Below are 17,381 nucleotides of genomic sequence, written 5' to 3' on the forward strand. Positions count from 1 at the left end.
ACGCATGGAACGTATGATGTACCAGTCTATGCCGAGTGGTCTTCCAAAAAGCCTTTCGATACGCTCACCACGTATTTATGTGCCAAGCACAACAAATACGTTAAAGTATCTGAACCAGCATGTATCAAGCACAACAAATACGGAAAGTGTCTGAACCAACATGAACTATCCACGTATTGATGTACCAAGCACAACATATGCGTACAGCGTTGACCATCCCTGAATTGATCGACACGCATGGAACGTATGATGTACCAGACTATGCCGAGTGCTCTTCCAAAAAGCCTTTCGATACGCTCACCACGTATTGATGTGCCAAGCACAACAAATACGTTAAAGTATCTGAACCAGCATGTATCAAGCACAACAAATACGGAAAGTATCTGAACCAACATGAACTATCCACGTATTGATGTACCAAGCACAACATATGCGTACAGCGTTGACCATCCCTGAATTGATCGACACGCATGGAACGTATGATGTACCAATCTATGCCGAGTGCTCTTCCAAAAAGCCTTTCGATACGCTCACCACGTATTGATGTGCCGAGCACAACAAATACGTTAAAGTTTCTGAACCAGCATGTATCAAGCACAACAAATACGTGAAAGTATCTGAACCAACATGAGCTATCCACGTATTGATGTACCAAGCACAACATATACGTACAGCGTTGACCATCCCTGAATTGATCGACACGCATGGAACGTATGATGTACCAGTCTATGCCGAGTGCTCTTCCAAAAAGCCTTTCGATACGCTCACCACGTATTGATGTGCCAAGCACAACAAATACGTTAAAGTATCTGAACCAGCATGTATCAAGCACAAAAAATACGTTAAAGTATCTGAACCATCACGAACTATCCACGTACTGATGTACCAAGCACAGCAAATACGTAAAAGTATCTGAAATAGACTTGGCCACTGTTTCTATGTTTCGATACAGTGTATCGATACGTGGAACTGTTTCAGTGTTTCAGAACCGCTACGGTTCGCTGTTTCGAAACAGTGGTGTTTCATTCTACCCCTGTCTCGGATAACTGGGCCACATTCGGTCTCGAGCCAGACACAGAAACTGTATCGTTGTTTCAAAATAAGGCTGTCTCAGTCCACCAGTGCTTGGAACGGACTAATTGTATCGAAACAGTGATGTTTCAACCCCCTCTGTGTCGGACGAGATTCGGACTCGGCACAGGTACTGAAACACATTTAACATAGCACTTCATGAAACACTTTCAAGAGTGGCAAAATCTTTGTGACAAACAATAGCATGAAGCTTAAGATATCCGAAAATAAAGCTTCGTTTCTAGCTGACTGTCATATTCCGAAATGGCGTAATATCTGCTTTATAAACACTAACCAAGCAATAAAACAACGCATACTATTCACATTCAAAATAATAAATATGTGAAAATCATTCAGTTAAATTACACTTTTTGATAACATAACGCTTCTCTGTTCATGTACAGTAACCATATTAAGAAACGTAAGTAAGCCTACAACATTTTGAATAAAAAAAGGCGGAGAGTGACAGTTATTAGACATATACATAAATCTGATGTTGGTATAATTGCAAGCAATCTGTTTGACATATCGCTGATAGTGTAATGGTGAACGGGAAGGACTAGGAAGCATGGTGAATTTATAGTAACGGTTCGAAACACCTTGAAAGACAAAAATTTTTTCTGTTATATTTTGTTATTTAATCGAATTATTTGGCGTTATTTGTGAGTCTATAGTCACTGTGCCTATTATCCTCAATGATTCACTTTGTGTGCATGGCAATTAGCAGGATGGGTATATTACCCATACTAACGGAATGTGGGAATTCCAGTAGCATATCCGTTGTTTCTGAAGTTTGCTCCCACCTCCAGTTCCGTTCGTGGTGGCCTTTCTGTCTTCAGCTATGGCTGTCCTCAGCCAATTGAAAAGTATGAAAGCCACACGACACGAAAGCAGCGCATTTTCTGCACAAATACGAAACTGCCAAGACGCCTAAGCGATAATTTCATACATCCTGTGATATGATTAGCGCTCTCGCAACTCATTTGTGTTTATGTGGACATACTTATACAGTACACATTTACGATGATAAAATGTGTAGGTCTATTAGATTACAGAACACTAACCGTTTCGAAACAGCGTACCGAAGCATAACATTGTACTGTTTCATTAGTTTTGCCCATCTCCAATCTGAAACAACATAAGACACTCTGTAGTTTATCTGCTGCCAAGTGATATTGTGGCGAACGGCATATATCGACTGCGAGAATCGGGCATTCCGTGCTATGAACGCATCTCCGTGTCTTACCGAAAAAATAAATGGCCCTGAGCACTATGGGACTTAACTTCTGAGGTCATCAGTTCCCTAGAACTTAGAACTACTTCAACCTAATTAACCTAAGGACATCACACACATCCATGCCCGAAGCAGGATTCGAACCTGCGACCGTAGCGGTCGCGCGGTTCCAAACTGAAGCACCTAGAACCGCTCGGCCACTCCGGCCGGCGTCTTAAAGAACAAAAGATTTTTTTTTTTAATGGACTCTTTGCGAAGAAAATGGAGAGATCGCACGTGTGAGGGAAGGGGAGAGATTGTATTGTTGTGAGACGCCTCTACAGTATATAGTAAATGTTCAAATAGTGGTTTGCACAAAATAAAATCCAATAACCAACATTAAGTACTCCAGGTGTGTACATCTCCATACAGAAATTAGTCAATTATCACGGTACAAATATTACGAGACGTAGATCTCTTGGAGGTGAGTTTGGAACGATAGTATTCGTCGAGAGATGATCTCCGAATTAATGAACTTTAACTTTCTGAATTGGTGGACCTATCATCCAGCCTTAACAAACAACATAGCACAGAGTTGTGCCGAACGATCTGCGTAGCGAGTAAAAGTTTTAAAGATACCAGGAGGAGCAGATAACGACTAGGAATAGGCGAGATCACCGTTACAGAATAAATTTCTTGCTCTCCTGTGGTATTTGAATCGAAATATTTATATTTTCCAGGTTTTCAGGAGAGTAATGATAAAAGGAAATAAGGTACTAAGCTAAACCAACTAAAACCTATAACTATAAAGCACAGATAAAGAATGTTTATTAATAATAATAATGAATAAATAAAGAATATTTTAAATTAACTAAAATATATTAAAAACAACATCCCACAAACTGACATCCAATACCTGTACATCACTCAGCGCCCAATATTCTGGCAGTTCCATCGGTTATTAATGTACCAGCATTTCACATTTGCAACGACTTATCTCGTTTATACGATAACCAGTGATCTTGCAATGTTAAGTCACTTACATGTGTTACCAAGAGTGATGTATTCCTGAAATTTCCTTATTGTACATTAATAAATTTTTTGGGATTGCGATTTTTCTTTTGATCAGTGTATATTGATAACTACATTTCACGTAAAAAAATGTTGTAAACGTATTCGGGGACACGAGAAAGTTATGGTCATGCATGTTGAGAGCCAGTTTTGGCATTAACTTTTGTACACCGTCATGCATGAAATACATCTACACTCAGTACAGACGAAGATACGTTTGCTAACTGAATTCAGTACAGAAAGCTATACGATTTGCTATCGAGATTTTGTTACCTGATTAACGTAGGGTAGCATATAGAGGAAAGTTGCCTAAATTGTACCACTCTTGAGATATTATTTTATTTCACCTAAATATTAAGTTAAAAAATTGCTTAAACAATCCCATCTTCAATTACAGGATGTTCTTCTTTATATCTAATTTAAGGGATACAAATCCTGTGAAAAATAAACTTACTACACTTAATTTTCTAAAAGTCTGTAAGTGTTGGAAAATAGGAAACCGATTTCCTAATTTGTTCCAGTGGGTGCATATGTTGTATCTCCCTTATAAACGATATCTCGGAGATTAAAAATATGTATTAATTTATGTTTAAGGAAATGATCTACATTTTAGTCCTTGCGTTACTATTAGCAGGCACTGCAATATAAGTTTTTAATTTCTTTCTCCATCCCTGCACATTTTACATTAATCCTCGTCTTGGACTTCGTGCATGTTACCACTTCTTCTGTTGAATCTTTCTCAGACAACTCACTCTTCTTTACTCTTTTTTCATGTAAGAGCTTCTGTGGTGGGTTACCCATAGAGTCGCTAAACTCCTTTTCATCGGTGAGGATGTAGTTCTAGATTTTTTTTCTCTTTTGCTCTTCTCTTCTTTTTTCAGGCCTTGGTGGTTTTGTTTGAAGCTTTCATCATTGCCTTCTCATTTGGCGATATTTTTTGGATGGAAACCTTGAGTCCACTTTTTGCCCAGTACAGCGTCTACACCATCCAAATTATCGAGAAATCAGTGTCCTTCTTCAATGTCGAAAGCAAGATTCTTACGTACGACGTATCGAAGCTGACCATCCTGTTTTCAAATGTAAGAATACACTCTTCCAATACGTTTTCACTTCGTTGGAAAACACTTTATGTCTTCATCCTAGTTGGCATTTTCATTTTTATTTTCAGGACGCCTCTGAGTTGTTAGTTTAGATACACTTTACATGCGTGCTCATTCACTTGATCTCCATTGAAACATAATGTTACAGCTAAATTGACTTCATCTGTGTTTATTTTCCATAAATCCTTTCTCTTGCTATACTGGAATACAAAATAGTTTAGTTCCTGAAGAATAAGATTACCAAGTTCAGCTCTAGTATTTTTCCACCTACAACCTTCTTGGTTACGGGGAATTCCTCATCGATGTGTTTGTCCTCAAGCTCGTCTGACTCTACGTTACTTGTTTCTACGTGTTCCTACGTTTTTCTGGAGGGCTCGTTTACTATATCTTTGTCTCTTTTGGCCTCATTCATGTTGCTTGCTGCGCGGATAAGATGCTTAGGCCTTGCTGTTTTCTCACGTACAGACGCAGTCGTTGCTGACGCCTCTGCTGCGCCGCAATCGCAGACGTCACACGCCTGCCGCCGACACGGAAGCCCCTGGTGGCCGGCGGTGTGACAGCTCCTGCCGGCACGTCGCTGCTTTTACAAGCTGCGCTCTACTTGGCCTGAAAGGTGGCGCTGACGCTTCGCAGTCCGACGGGGCACGACGCGCCCTAGCCACAGAGAACGACTGTCGCACGCAGGCGAACACACAAAGTGTATTTACACGCCCCTTTATTATCACAGTAACGTCCTCAAGGATCCCATTCATTCACAGCTGCATCTATGCTATTGACCGCACTTACACGCACTCGCTAGACGAATGCGAATGTTAGCGGATTCCGTTCACCACCACTATCGACACAGTGGTCAGCTCGCTTCGCACTTGTTCAGCCTTTCCGTCCAGGCGGTGTTGCTTCGTTGTGTAGTGCACGGGTCTCCAAGCTACGGCCCGCGGGCCGAAACCGGCTCGCAAGGTCCGGCAAACCGGCCCGCGTTAGCTGACCGGACATCCCCGGTATCCGGCCCCCCAAATATTTGAGGTGGTACCTATACTACCAACAATTGAGTTTTGAGGACTATCGCGACCAATACACTGCGACATTGACTCTGCTACTCGCTACAAGACTACATAACTAAACTTATTGTTGCACCTCGTGAAATAACAATGCGTTGACATACTCTGTCTTTGTTACGTCTTGCAGTAATAGTGTTGCTAACAATGATTTTGAGATTTCGTTAACTTTGCAGGACGCTTTCATGAAGAATGTGCAGTGGCATACTTTTTTGTCGGTGAAATTCGCCAGAATAAAATACGCCAGAATTTCGGTCAGGTACGTCCACCAATCAAAATTATGTAAATAAATAAAAATCGTTGTTCGTTTCAGTGCTAGCTATTCCCACAACCTCAGATTTTTGCGATTTCATCTTTCCTTTGGCCTTACATTACGGTGATCATGGAGTTCTAGGGTGCTTTAATCCCACTAGGTAGATCTAGGCCCTTATGACTTGGTGGAGGAGTCAATGTGGCCTGCGGACTAAAAAGTTTGGAGACCCCTGGTGCAGTGTGTCGTCACACGAATGGCCGTTACTTGACACCTGCACATGTAGCAAAAACACACACGCAAAATCCTGTCGTTGTCATCGTAGTGCCTCGTTCTCCGATACCCCCGCAAAAGCTACGCAGTCACACCAGCTGTGGCTCAATAGCCTCGGGTGTGTCTACAGTTTGCAACCCCGTTAACGTGGAACCCTCCCGTTTGGTGCGCTGCACGCGCTGTTAGCAAGCTTATAAACCCTTTCTTACTCAGTTTCTCTTTCCTTTGCATCACTTCGCCCTCACAGACGTAATACGTAACCGATTACGACAGTCGACCTCACACATTCATTGTACTGACCAAACAATTTGCATTTTGCATGGCCTACATATAGGGCGATGATCCGTCGGGTGCAGTAATCATCAACCCGAAATTTAGTCTGTGACTATGAAAAGACGGTGATGCTGTTGTTCCTTCTCTACATATTTACTTTACAATTTTTCCTGACGATGATTGATTTTCACAGACCTCGGTTTTAGAAAAGATTTTTGTTGTTCAGAAAAAGGTTTTGTCTCGAAATAACACGTTGTCATCGTTTTTTAAATATCAGCCATGCATTAGTCTTTCACACGAGAAATGAAGAACAAGTAGCTGGATGACGTGTCAGGAGAATATAGTGGGTGAGGTAAAACTTGATAGCCAACAGAGGAAGGAGGTGTGACTGTGTCCTGTGCATATTTAGCTCGCCCACGGGGTCTGACATGTTTATGCAGCCCTCCAAGACTTCCTTTTCTGTGCAAAGATATTCATTCTGGAATAGCACTTGCGTCGTTAACCATTGTTGGACCTATTCCAATTTCTGTCTAGCCCTACATTTTCCGCACTTCACATCTACATCAATTACCGTCGTTAATATTACTTTATGTCTTGACACATGTCCTGTCATCCTGTCCATTCCTCTGGTCAGTGTTTTCCCATGCTTCTTCTCTCGTCGGTTCTGGCGAGAACCTTTCCGTTTCAACCTCCTTTTATAGCGCTAATCTCGAGTCTCTTCTTGTCCAGTGGCACCAAAGACCATGAGTCACTTTTATAGAACGGTGTGCTGCAGTTTTACATTCTCAGAAATTTCTTTCTCAGTTAAGGCCGGCGTTTGACAATAGTCGATATGTTTTTCAGACTGGGCTCGGCTCCTGTGTAGAGGAAACACAGCACAGAGAATGGTGTCCGCTCCTGGTAGCTGAGTGGTCAGCGCGACGGAATGTCATGCCTAACGGACCGGGTTCGTTTCCCGGCTGGGTCCGAGATTTTTCTCCGCTCAGGGACTGGGTGTTCTTTTGTCCTTATCATCATTTCATCCCCATCGACACGCAAGTTGCCGAAGTGGCGTCAACTCGAAAGAATTACACCAGGCGAACGGTCTACCCGACGGGAGGTCCTAGCCACACTGCATTTCCATTTCCATTTACAGAGAAGGGTGAAGAGTTGACTGCCCTCGGACACGATAGTTACAGGAGAGAGTGTCTGGTGTGATACGTGCTACCTGGTTGCACCTACGGCTGAGTCGAGGCTGACCTACATAACTTATCTATTAATTACGCTCTTGAACACTACGGGGCTACCGTTGGGCCTACGGTATTCATTTGGAAAAGCTCTGGTCGAAGCGTACCTAGTGACATTTTATTTAACACAGTTGTTGAATTTCATTATTTTATTGTTCTCATCTTCTGATGAAGTAGAGTCTAAATATGGTTGGTTTTACAGTGGACTTTGTCTCTCTTACCTGTCTATTGAAGTACCTTAGTTGGTTCGGTAAACATTAGAATTTGGGTCTGGGATCCGATCGCCTATTGGGTTCCTCGAATTCTCCTTTTACTGCGCGTTCTAATTTATGAAGAGACGAAGTAAGTCTCGTCGCCAAAAGATCCATGTCCCGTCGGAACGGTGCGTGGTTTCTGAGGCACAAATGAAAAGGACAAGAGAACACAAAGAAATGGTTCAAATGGCTCTGAGCACTATGGGACTTAACATCTAAGGTCATCAGTCCCCTAGAACTTAGAACTACTTAAACCTAACTAACCTAAGGACATCACACAACACCCAGTCACCACGAGGCAGAGAAAATCCCTGACCCCGCCGGGAATCGAACCCGGGAACCCGGGCGTGAGAAGCGAGAACGGTACCGCAAGACCACGAGCTGCGGACCAAGAGAACACAATCACCGAGAGAAATATTATATAGTACTCAACTCTTGTACAATGTCGCCTAGTTGAGATTTACTTGGAAAACCCGTAGTAAGTTAAACACCTTAACAGTTCGCAGTAAAGAAGTAAACGTTAAGTCTGGAGGCCATTTCTGATGTACTACATTCGTAGAGAAAATTTGCGACTGCCCTATTACAATCCTTGATTGCCGCTGTCTGAACCACACTGGTCTACAGCTCTGCTAGAACTTTTGAGCAGCATTCGGGCGGTAACTTCATCTGTGTGATCGATGCTGCCGGTAACGCCTCGTTTAGGGGCGTGGCAGTCGTGCGACTAGCGGCTGGGCGGCGCCGGTTGCTGTCGCTGCCGCCGTTGGAGAACAGAGGAACCTATGGGGCCCACCTCTGCACACCGTTGACCTCTGTGTGGTGTCGACTACGGTTCTTGTCTATTAATTCATGGCACTTTTTTTAAGGGGCTCCGGAAAGGCTTAAAATCATGAAAAGTTCAATTTTTAATTTTTTGCGTTTTCTGAATCTGCAGACTATTACCTTTTAATAGATATATAATTTATTCAATTCCGAAGACTACAACTATTTTTAAATTTTTTTTGAAATGTGTTCTACATGGGCGTGACCTACTGTGGCGCTGTTAAACTGCTGTCAAATGGTGTTATTATTAACGTCCGTGTTCATCAGGTACATTTTAGTGATGTGAGATAAAGTATGTGTTGTGGCTAACCTGTGATGGTTCAATATATATCGCTGGTGTGATTGTCGATTGTTTCATGTTTATTTACTCTGTCGTTATCTCGAAAATATTCGTAATTAATTCTGTTTCTTGAGTCTCTGTTTTGTTGAAGTATAATAATGAGTAAAAGTAAAGTTATTAGAAATCCTCTGAAGGCTTTTAAGAAAAGGAGAAATGTTGGAAAGCCAAAGGTATGTGTTATTACTGTAAACAATAAAGACGATAACCAAGTGAGTGAACCTAACCTCTCAAGTACACCTGCCCATAGCAGTCAAAGTGGGAAAGAAAATACTTCACAGAACAAGCTTGGTTCAGTGAGTGAAAACTATGAATGTTTTATGGGCGAATCGGATGTGAATGAAATATTTGATATGTCGGTTCTGAAAGGAATTTTTTCAAACTGTGTAAGATGTATTCATTGTAGTGAAGTTGGTCTGGAACTCTCCATAATAAAGCACGTAGGACTTGCTAGTGAAATACAACTGAAATGTGATAAGTGTTCATACATGACCACCTTTTGGAACAGTGTTGCAGTAACTGCAACTGAAGAAAATGGTAGCAAAATCTACGAACACAACAACGAGCGATGCTTGCTTTAGACAAGGAACGCCTTCGGGCTGCAGACAGGGCTGTAAAGAGTCTAGAAATACAAGCAAGAGTAAACAGGAAGAGGAACAAGAGGAAGCTGGAGGAGGAGTTTGCAGAGGATGAAGATAATCCATCCTATGGACCTGGAATGCACTAAAAAGTTAATCCAATCTTTGTCGCTCGATTCCCGAAACTTTTATTTTCTCATACTAATTACATGTTTTCTAAGGATCTTCCAAACATATTTGTTTCAAACTTTCAGTAAATGTTACACAGTACCTTCTGCATAATTTAACACAGCCATTTTCCAAAAAACTGTATATTTTTGAATATATAAATAAAAAATTGCAAAAAAAATGTTGTGAATTTTCATTACAATTGAAAAAAAAATCATCTTTAATAACTGAACTAAAATTTTGAAAAATCCCTGTGTTAAGTTGTAGCCCATATTCCAATAAATAATCTGTAAAAAGTTCAACTTCCTACCTCAAATACTTTGTGAGGAAAGATGTAATTTATAAGCGTTATTTTAACATTGCAAGTATAGGGCGTTCCGGAGCCCCTTAAGACACAATAAATTAAGAAGTGCCGATTTAATGATACTCGGCTCTCTTGTATTGGGTATTGGTGTGTCGTTATTTTTGTATGTTACCCTGCGGCCTCTTTGTTACGGGCTTGATTAATTCCAGTGGGACAAGTTATTTGAAGGTGTATGAAACCTGGTAGTCAAGGAAGGCAGGATTCGGTTACGATTGTGGACGGGACCGTAACCAATTACTGTTGGTTCCCTTTTGCAATCACACACATTTATTTTAAAACGGTAATTCCACACTTAGCAATAAACAAAGATATCGCACGTTATTAAAGAAGGTATAAACCACTCTGTAACTAATAGTGCTTTCAGTGCGTTACAATTTACCAAATGAGCATAAAATACAGACATAGCGAATAATGTTTTAAAAACAAGCCAATGCGATCCCAATTATAATTTTAAGACAAGTAATCACAATCACGGCTGAAGGTCTTTAACGCCAAGAACGGCAATTATAAAGAAATTTAACAAACATACTGTAAAATAGCAATGCATTAGCTAGGTTAATTTAAAAAGACAGGCAACTGACAACCAAACGGGTGAGACAAAATGATGGTAAACTTGGTAGCACAACCATTTAAACATGCTGTAACGCCAAGAATGGCAATTATATTAAAAATGTAAAAAATACAGTAAAAGAGCAATTACAGCAGCAAAGGTTAATTTAAAAGGACAAGTAACTGATTACCAGACAGGTGAGGCAAAATGATCGTAAACTTGGTAGCACAATCATTTAAGCCTGCTGTAACGCCAAGAATAGTAATTACATAAAAGTTTTAGAAATATACACTAAAACAGCAAATACAATAATAAAACACAAGGGCCAGTCACAGACGGTGCACCAAGATTCGACCTCTCAGTATGTCCGGCAGAAAAACACTTTCGCGAGCGATGAGATAGGCAACCAAGAGGTGCATTCACTTCACAAGACGGTAACTCAGACTAGTGGCAGTCTAACAAATGACAAATGATAATCTTGCTGAGGCTACCTGACGTCCAGTAAACCAAACGCAAAGATGTAAAAATACGCCAAAGCCGGAACCGGCGGTCTGGATTCCGCCCGCAGAATACTGTGCTTAGAACGTCCGGAACGAGAAAGGAATCACTACCACCAGAGTAGAAGAATCGCCAACCAACACTAATCCCCAGGGCAGATAACTGGGGCGTTAACGGTCACGAGGCGGGAAAAATACCGCTGGTTGAACTTAACAAACAGTGACACACTGAACGCAATAAATAGTAATTAGAAGTCCAGGAAAGCTAATCAGATCCGCCTTCGCCAAGCACTCCACTTGCTGCTCTTCACCGTGGCAACACTACGAGCAGCAACAGGAACCCAAGTCACAGGAGAATTACAAGATCTCACAATGGTGGAGGTTCTCTACTTGAATCCAGAAGCTCTCAAAGCTTTCTGGATCCAGTTTACGAAGAGGTCGTGCACCCTCGTCCACAGGCCCTCGATCCGGCAGTCCATGCTCGCTGCTAGCAGTCCCCATGTGTTTGCGAACTGCGCCGACCTGGCTCCTCCTCAATCCCCGACCGAACTGTACACTGACACGACCCGGAAGAACCACCACGTCGCCCCAAAGATAGGGACACAGTTACTACATATCGATAACCACCGCTGCTGCCACTAGCGGACCGGCAACGCTTGCGAAACCAAGTGGCGCGGGTCAACACAAGAAGAAGACAAACAACCGCAACGATGTGAAATAAACGATATGGTGTGGCCTCCAACAGAGGACAGAAATCTGTCAACTGCACCAACGCGAACTGCAGCACGACTCGGTGTATTATCTTCTATTTAGTCTTAAGTAATAAGCTGTTAATTTGAGCACTGAGTTCTTCGGTTGTTTCTTATTCTGCGTGATCTAGGTTGTTTACACTGGTCAATGAATTGCATTACGTTTGGTTGAGCCAGTTTCCACCCAATGTTTCCTGCACCACAACTGGAAAGTGCACAGTAACTCGCTCTCTGTCTTTCTATCCTTTTTGTGAGACATCCTACGCTCGTTATTGAATTTTCTGTAGTTGTTGATATTCGCTAGATCATAAATACTTATCTTTTCGTTTCACTTCACTGACCCCACTGTATCTAGATTGCTCCTCTACCTTTCTATTTTCAGATTTTGTAGCTTCTAGGTTCGACGGCTTCCAGCAACGCTTCGTCTTCACAACCTACCGTAACCTCGTCAGGGATATCGGTAGTAAGCTCCTACAACGGTTTACCTTTCTCTCGTGTTAAAAAATGTTGTGCATGATGTTGAACACTGATCCATGACTGATGCTCGTTGTTTCCACTATCGTGTAGGCTGTGATCTTTCCGACCACTAGAGCCCATTTTTCCTTTTGATTCCTGGTTTTCCACCGGGGGTCTCCTACATTACAATTCTGACTAGTCCGACCACAATGCAATCGTCTGCGTCGCCTAACATTCTACATCATATAAGTGGTTTCCAGTTAAAAGATGGTAGGCAAATACTGAATCGTTCGTTCTGCATCTCCAGCTTCTCTCATACTGAAATAACCTAGCAGCTACAGTTCTGGCCAACATATACATTCGCACACTGTCTGTGTGTGATTAGTACACACCAATCTGTGCCTAGTGCTGCAATTCGTCTTCGGCATTGAATAAAAATTTGTAAATGCTATTGATGTTATAAAAGTCAGTTCTTTAGTTGCGAGACTTTAGCTTATTTTCCCAACGTATGGAATGATGCACCAATTTTTGTAACTGCCGACTGGTTTCTGTTTGCTACCATACAGATGTCATGCAATTCTGCAGATTCGCTTCTTTCATAGAATGTCATCAGTCAGGACAAAGCTATAATCATTACCGGAAGCGATGATTTCAATGGTCTGCAGTTCTGTCTGACAGGCAGATTCAGATAGTGGAACAGATATGAGGTGGTGCACCATGGAATGGAAAGCTGCGTGTTTGTGGCTTTGTGGATGCTGGGAGCTTGCTGGGATTAGTATGTATGTATCTTTTTTTTCAGTAAATGCAAAATAGGTCTTCCCTTGCGCTAATATAAAGTCCAAGAAATTTACAAAAGAGCGCATAGCTCCACTGTGAACGGAATTTTCTTGTGTTGAGAGTTTAAATATTATAGTAATGTATCTACTTGTTTAATGATAACGGTCAATACACAAAACTCATCATCCACATATCCGAACTAATGTTTTATTTTGTAGTTCAGTGGTTCATTCTGTGAGAACATTTATTTGGAGTTGTCCACGAAAGTTTCAGATAGTATAGGACTAATGTAGGAGACCACAGCTAGGCAGCCAAACTGTCTTTAATACGTGTTCTGACACTGGAAGTAATTATGTTTTACCAGAGTTGGAAAATACTACTTCAGTGGTAAAGTTCTTTTATTATCGCACGACCGGATTCGGGCTCTTATACGCCCATATTCAGGTGTTGTAACTTGGTACTGTGACCCCCGAGCGCCGTGGTTGACGTGTACAAGGTGCGGTGCGCTACCTACGAGCGCAGAGCGTGGAGCAATATTTCAGGTACATTTGAAGGGAATCAGTTATGTCATGTTATTCCACCGGATTAGCTATAGATTTGTGCAAAATATTTGTTAATGTGTTTATATACACATCAGTAAGACCATTTGTAAATAAACTACTGACGTCAAACGTTAATAGTTTAGAACTGGGTGAGATTGTGATATCTTTACTTTTATCAATGAGAGCTATAAAATTTCTAATATCCAACTTACGTTCAAAATTGGTTTGCTTTTAAATGATGTAATCTAGCTCTCTCGCTAGTAAGTAACAAAGAGCAGAAAAGGATGAAGATGGAACTGGAACGCCATCTTTGTGTAAGTTACTTAATCCATATAAGCTAAAAGCCATAAGATTGTTACAAATTGACTAAGTAGGGAAATGGAGAAGCGACATTTTCTAAGTCCGAACAGAATGGCAATGCTCAAGTACGCGGGTGTGTCAACGTGATCCAGCCACTTGGCGTAAATATAACGCCATTGCTAGTGGGACACCACGAGTGCAACATCAGCACTTCAGTACGTGAGTATGAGTGGGCTCAGCAAACGATGGTTAGATGGATCCAGACAAACCTGCCTCCACACATTACTTGGATGTAACAGCCGCTAAGGAGGACGCAACAGTGTACATCAAGGGTCTGACAAGGCAGTTAAGACACTGAAAAAAATTTGTTAAGCAAATGTAACGGACCGGCAGAGGCTGACAACACGTAAACGGTAGTACCGGTTCGCCTAGGATGAACGACGTCAAAAAGCAGAGCCCCTTTCTGATGTTTTACGTAAAACGAAGCCACCTCATTAGGCCAGAGTCAGTCGATTAGTAGGACTGCTGAGGTTCATGCCATTCGCACTCAATTATCTGATTATTGTATTGTTCATCTTGAGTATGAGACTGCTCTACTTCCGTTCATACTCCAGCCACTTTAAGAGACGACCAACACTTCGCCAGAGAGGGGCCCAAACTGATCTAATCTCCAGCATTGGTTGAGTCAGACGGCTGCCGAACAGACACGCTTGGATCAGTATTCAACACGAACTCACTGTGTCCGACGTTGCAGTCAGTCTGATCGAACAACATGGACAGTGACCCGGAAGGATCAGTCATCGCCATTTCCGAGCAGTGCATATGACGGCTCTCGTCTTCCTCCGCGGCGACCTGCGTGCTTTATGCCAGCGGCCTGAGCACAGGGCTGAAACACCGAGATACGGCAGCTTGATACAGCCACAGGGTTCAGCAGGTTCCTCGATGACTTACTAAGACTCCAACCACTGAGTCGAGATGTAGTCAGAAAAGTAAATGAAGTAATTCTCTTATTGCATTTGGCGACGTTACACAGATTCCTCGGCCTTTATCTTGACGAATAGTAGGAGTTTCCACCCAGGAAATGGGCGACCCGTACAGGATCCATATTAACAAGCACATAACTGTTTGTTTCGCATATAATACTGATGGAGCGTAATTACCATCTTTATTTTACATTTTGATCACGTAGTCTGATAAGTTCATGATTTAATCAGCAAACTGTTGGTTGTAAACCGGTGTTACCGAGAGTCGGTCTGTTCTCAACTGAAACAGTTTTTCTTTTTGCTGCATGTCCATTTGATGGACAATTGAATTTACGTCATCACGCCCAGCCCATTGAGATCAAAAGGAAGGAATTTTTGCGGATGTATGACGGTCTTAATACACATGAGACCAGCTTGTAATTTTAAATTTTCGTTGTCACGGATTCTGTACCAGTTTCACATTTTTCATACTTTCTTGACGATCTTGATAGTCTTCATGGCGGCTGATGAAGTAGAGATAGGTCTAGGCTTAAGTAAATTAGGATGGCTGACGTGGATGCGCGTTGAAGTAGTTACAATAGTTGTTGAAAGACGAGGCGGCTTGTATACGACAAATGAGGGAGGAGAGCTGCGTCAGACCAGTCTTCGGTTTGAACCATGAAGGACCAATAACAGGTCATTTATCATCCCATGTAGGCTTTCACGACCGGCGTCTTCATCAGTAAACACTTCCGGGCTAAGTTGCCGTGGTCGATCTGTAGAACTTCTTCTCCCTGACGTTTCATTCTCAACTACGGAAAACATCTTCCGAGGTGAGTCGACGACTGGCTGCTAGGAGCTGGGGCCGCCGCTTATATGGAGATCGTAGAGGGCGCCACCGCACGTCACGTGGCGTTGATGTGTAGCTATCTCTGGCTATCGTCTGTTCTCTCGATTGCAGGCAATCGATTGTCACGTGATTGATGCAACGTCGACCGCCATATCTTGTCCAATTTTAATCCTTCTTCTTTACGATTAAAATTGTATTGATGTTTGTGGATTTCAATTGCCTCTCTATACATATGTCGCATTATTATACACGTATGTATAGAGAGGCAATTGAAACGTCACATTATTATACACGTATGTATAGAGAGGCAATTGAAATCCACAAACGTCAATACAATTTTAATAGTAAAGAAGAAGGATTAAAATTGGACAAGATATGGCGGTCGACATTGCATCAATCACGTGACAATCGATTGCCTGCAATCGAGAGAACAGACGATAGCCAGAGATAACAACACATCGACGCCACGTGACGTGCGGTGGCGCCCTCTACGATCTCCATATAAGCGGCGGCCCCAGCTCCTAGCAGCCAGTCGTCGACTCACCTCGGAAGATGTTCTCCGTAGTTGAGAACGAAACGTCAGGGAGAAGAAGTTCTACAGATCGACCACGGGAACTTAGCCCGGAAGTGTTTACTGATGAGGTCATTTTCGTTCGTTACAGTATCATTACTATATGTTATTCTAATGATATACGCTTTTTTTAAAATTTATGACCACAACCAAAGAGGAAAGGGTAGGTGAAGGTAAAGGCCCGTCTGTAATATAGACCAGCACCGAGTTGTTCAACTGACGGCCATCAGCAGTTGACCACGAGGTGGGAAGTTGGTCTTATTGTACTTTAGAAAAGTTCGTTTCGCAGGTCGCTCCACAGATCTGTTTCATTCTACTTGCATGTAACTTTTTTGATGTTTTACGACCTATGTATAACGAAGTGCTTCAAAAGAATTATTAATCGTTGTCACAACGGCATTTAAGTGTTGAAGTAATTGTTCCAGTTGGTTCCCAAAATTAGAAGTCGCGTATTAGTCAGAAAATAGTGAAATTTGGCAAATCCCCGCCCGTGTTTTCGGGTAAATCGCCGCCGCTCGAAAAGTATGACAACAGTTCTTCAGTGATAACCCCCCAAAAATATGACATACGTCACATACTGTGCGAGATTATCTAAGCTGAAGATGTAATTCTACTGGGTAGCATAAAGATTTACGGGAAACTTATTCTCAAAGCATTTCAGTCTGTGGTTCTATCGTCGACACCCAACAAAAACGAATGGAAGAAGAATGCTTGGGAAATTAAATGCTTGTTAATGAGAATGAAACATGTGACAAAGAAAGAAAAATGTTTGCTGTAGAAACAGAATGACGTAAGCTACATTCAACACATCAAAGCGAAAATGAGGAAGAAAACAGGTCAAGGAAAAGTTGATTATTTTTCAGAGTGAGATTCATTTTCACATCATGACAGTAGTTCAGATGTAGGTATGGACTCACTATTTGGTGAAGAACTATCCGAAGAAGAAGAATTACAAGAACGTGAACAAGAGCCTGAGATTGCAAGGAAGAACCAGAGGATCCTACAAAGTACATTATTTACTAGGTACCTAGGCAGCTAAGCCTCAGTCACTAAAATCTTTCAGGTTACCCTACTA

The sequence above is a fragment of the Schistocerca serialis genome, chromosome 6, assembly GCF_023864345.2.
Source record: "Schistocerca serialis cubense isolate TAMUIC-IGC-003099 chromosome 6, iqSchSeri2.2, whole genome shotgun sequence".
NCBI classification, from domain to species: domain Eukaryota; kingdom Metazoa; phylum Arthropoda; class Insecta; order Orthoptera; family Acrididae; genus Schistocerca; species Schistocerca serialis.